The sequence below is a fragment of the Etheostoma spectabile genome, chromosome 16, assembly GCF_008692095.1.
Source record: "Etheostoma spectabile isolate EspeVRDwgs_2016 chromosome 16, UIUC_Espe_1.0, whole genome shotgun sequence".
In the NCBI taxonomy this organism is placed as follows: Eukaryota; Metazoa; Chordata; class Actinopteri; order Perciformes; family Percidae; genus Etheostoma; species Etheostoma spectabile.
Genome location: NC_045748.1, coordinates 5,676,275 through 5,681,082, shown reverse-complemented (window position 1 = coordinate 5,681,082; position 4,808 = coordinate 5,676,275).

Below are 4,808 nucleotides of genomic sequence, written 5' to 3'. Positions count from 1 at the left end.
AAGCATCCAAAGAGCACCATGTCATGGGACTTTTAAAACATAATAAATGATGTGACACGCTGGTTATCGGCTTGGTACTCGGTATTGGTAAGTTCAGGTATCAGAACCGATATCGGAAAGCAAAAAATGGTATCGGACCATCTCTAGTAAGCGCATGTCTGCGAGAATTGGGGCACGTCACCATGGACAGATTCAGAATCAAATCCTCCACATCGTCCAGATCCAGAAAAGTTGGAGCTGACATGTTAACGTCAAACATGCCTGATTTTTACAGCTGGATTCAAGAAAAACTAGTTACGTAATCTTTGAAGATTTAAATTCCGAGCATAGTACAGTGAATGATAACATGTGCTGAATGTCAATGATAATCTCCTTTTTACAGACCAGTGTGAACCATCCACAATCTTGAAATTCAGTGACCATAACCAGCACGTTCCCGGCTGTAGTTTGTGAATGCTTGTCATCAGATGTGCTGGTGAACAATGTTACAAAGTTGTGTAGGACTTTAGAAGACTATTGTTTGTACATCCATAACAGAACCACAGAGGACAATCAGTTACACCACAGTTTGTTTTACTGTAATGTGTCAAGGTCTGGAAAACCATGAAAGTACAAGGGAAAAAGAAAAAGAGGAACAGCTGCCAGCAGTTAAATCTAAGAGCAATACAGGAAATACAGACACAGTAGAAGTGGCTGATGGTTTCTGGAATGCCACCTGATTTCAAAAAGAGATTAGTTTTTTTCTGAAAACGTTCCAATGCTAGACGAGACAGGAATCCCGTTGCTACTGTAAGTGGGGTATAGTGAGAACAGTTTAGTCTGTGGGGACTTGTCTCAGTTATTTATCCAAACAAGAAGCTCAGCAGACTTTTTATTAGGTCTATAACCTGCTGGCTGAGTACTTAGCAGCAGTGACTGGAGGGGAGAAGGAAAGCAAGAGCTCATCTTCCATTTATCTCTCTGCCCTTTTCTGTCTCCTCTTATTCTTCCCCATTTGTATTATATTCCTATTAATTCTTCCTTCTATCATTCTGGCATTTCATTGTCTCTTCATGTTATGTTTCTTTATCTCTGCTTAATTCAATGACTCGTTCCTTCACTCTTTGTTTACTTCTCTTTTCTTCCTCCCCCTCTGTCTTTTCTCCCTTACTTCTTTTCCTTTTACCCTTCCTTCTTTCTCTCCTTCTCTCTTCCTTCTTTCTCCATTTGTCCCCTGCTATCTCCCGTTTTTTTCCCCCTTGCAGAGTGTTTCTCTTTACAGACCATTGTGGAACACTGATGTGAACAGCCTGGGAATGAAACAGTGTGCAAGTGTGCAACCTGGTCATCAATTTGGAACTCCAAAACATTCATAAGACCAATCAGATATTCTTTTTACTTTGAAGCAACGATTCAAAGCAACTGGATTGAGAACGTACGGAAAATGGAAGGACAAAAGATGAAATGTAATGTAACAGCTCAATATTGCGAGTCAGATTTTTTTTGTACCAGCTGGAGAGCCGACAACATGTCATTCCCAGGCTCAAAGGAGACTAAGTGCCAAGACATTTCACATTCCTGGCTGTCAATCATTTGGACGTCTACACCTTTAGAGACTGTTTCATCCTAACTTATCTGCCTTCTGTCTTCTTCTCTTCCCGACAGTTGGTGTTGAGCCCCTGCTTATCATATTGTGTGGTATGCCAGTTATGCCAAGACTGCTGTTCAGGTTTAGGTAGCAACCTTAAATGGGCATCACACATGCATCCTTTCCCTCCACACGCTCTCTCACACGCCAACACCCCCCCCCCCCCCCCCCCCCCCCCCCCTGCACACACACACACACACACACACAGACACACACACACACACCACCACCCCTTCCCCCCTATCCTCCAAGAATGCCTTCTGTGTGTTATCGGAGTTGTCAGTGTGTCTTCCATCATCGACAGTCTTTGCTGATGGGAAGCAACCTGCTGCATGAAGTAGTATGAGTCAAGTGCAGATTCTAATAACTAATTATGTGCAGCTTAATTAGTGCATCAGCATCCTAGATCAGTGGGATAAAACAGACTTTATTCAAAAGAGGACCACTGTAGAACCAATCAGGTCCGCGTGTTTGTGTTTGGAGGCAGTAGTTACAAAATGTTTGACCAAGATGGCAGAGGTTTTCAGCACTGTATCATGAAAATTTGAATTTTTCTGGGATTTGGGGTATTTTGTGTCTCTAGTGCTTCCACATGCATACAAACTTGGACAAAAAAAAACTATTCAAGCAGTCTCTGGGTAAACTGTGCACACAGGGTGAAAACAGGATCTGCAGCAATGTGCAGTACAACAAAAATATGATGTTTTTTGAAAATGAAACCATGTAAAACTATTCTGGTACAACCTCAAAATACAATTATGAACCTGAAAATGAGCATAAAATGGGCGCTTTAAAATGTTTCTACAATGCTTCAACATTGGTACTTTTATCAACACGATTTGGGTTTTATATGACAAACAAAGTTAGTCATGGCACATACACCACTGAATAGACCACTGTTCATGTTTAAACACTTAAACCTTTTAGCTAGCCCACAGGCTAATCACTAGCATGTTCAGACAATGGATTTCCCTGTAGCCTAGCCCGGCAGCTAGCTAGGCTACTTGTGCATTTGTTCGATTACACGTTTTTATGGCAAACCTTGGTACTTGTAACAACACGGATTGTTGTCCATACAGTATGTCACACATACATAAATAGGGCAAATACACCACCATAGATGTTAGTTTAAAATTAAAAATGTATTATTTTTAATTTAAAGTATTCAGCTCTTCTGTTGCAGTCGACCACGCTCCCAAGGAGAAAATTTCGCTGGCAAAAATTTGTGAGGTGATTTGCTTTGTGGAACCCTACCAAAAAGTCTCTGCCTGGACATTTTTTTCAACTATTTACATTCATTAATTGCATTTAATTTAAGTCACTTTTGAAGGAAATTTTAGCTTATCAGACCTCAAGTCATGAAGTCATGTATTTGGCCTCTATGGATTACAGGCACCGTATGTTGTGCCTTAGAAAATGTATTGTGTGTAGTCCAGTATGGTGATGGTGGTAGTGGGTGATGTTGTTTTGTAAAGTATGGACTATACCGCCATCTTGTGGGGTTTTGAATGCATTTGAAAATATCTGACTTTGGCGACTGCTGGTGGAAGTGTCAAAATATACATAGAGCGGAAAGCAATGACCCCACTGAAAAACTATAGGGTCATTAAATTATTAAACGTATGGGATGTGATTCTTGCACAATTATGGAACATGTGGACACACTCATAGCTTTCATTAGGCTATATCAAATTGTGTGTGTTTTATCTTTAATCTAAAATCAATTTGTGTTATCTTGTTATGTCCTGCTTCTTATTAGCTCAAAAACACTCATATTACACACATATTAACATGAAAAAAATGTGTACACATTCAGAAGTTGCAGGTTATGAAGCAGGAAGGCTAAAGGAGAGCTTGTGGATTGTGTCCTATAGACTTAAATTTAAAAAAAAGATGCATACATTGTCTGCAGTAACAGTTCATGAAAAATAGGGACTAAGAAAGACGTTTCATATCCATAAAGAAACATTTTCTAAATCTCGGCCAGCTTTTACTCACTTTAGAACTGAATAATTATGAGTCTATCCAAATGATTATAAGTTATTATAAGTTTTTAAAATTATAAGTATATACATAGCTGATGTACTGCAAGATATTTTCCAGGAAATGTAATTATACAGCCTACATTCCATTTCACTCTGTGAATTGTATTTTCTGTATTTTGTATTGTTTTCTTTTTATCTTCTTTTTTATGTTTTTTTTGTATATTGAAGTGCTTTTCTTCTTGAGTTTTTTTTTATTAAGTTAGGTTGTAATTTTCCTTGGATGTGAATGAATATCTTTTTAATTTGTTTTGTAATTACAATGCAGAATTGTTCAAACACTGTATAACATATTTGTAAAAGTTTGCAAATAATTTGTTTTTTTTATAAAAAACATACAGTGAGTGCACCACCAGGAGACATCCAGTAGAGGACACTGTTTGTCAGAAAGTGGAGGAAACATGTTTCTGTTAGACTTTTTAAGGCTATCAGAAGAAAACTGTAACTTCAAGCTGTAATTTTATTTCTTATTCTCTTGTAATCTCGATGAGGATGTGTATCATCCCTGATGCCATAACTATATGTGTGTGGCTAAATTGATAGAATAGGGGATGCTATTAGAAGGAGCAGTGACCTGAGAGTAGAGAGGCTGAGGAGTAGGACGCAGTACAGATTTGAACTTGTAATTTACAATAGTGATTGAAAACTGTAAACTTTTTAAAAACATGTTAATGACAAATAAACACATGGAATTACCCAATCTCCCTGCAATTATGCTCACAACTCTTCAGTTTGGCTCGAAAACCAACAGTGATTGGTCTAGTATTTATTGCATGGGTCCTATGTTCTGTTATGTCTATTTCATTGGTGCCAGACATACAGATGTGCAGGCTGTCTCAGTCTTCACAGCAATGCTGCCGGGTCAGATTCCTGCACGTTCAGACAGATAGACAGACAGACAAGCACACAAACACTTTGGCAAATAGACAGACTCCATGCTCCAGTGAGTTTTAGTCGTTGATCCAGAAAGTCTGTCAGCTTTGATAAACCAGCGATGCCACAGGAACTACAACTGGGATTTACTCTGACCCACTTCAACAGTGTTCCAAAATTGTTTGCTAAAGCACATACACCACCGGTCAAAAGTTTGGGGTCCTTTACACATTTCCATACCACTCCATTATAGACAGAATACCAGC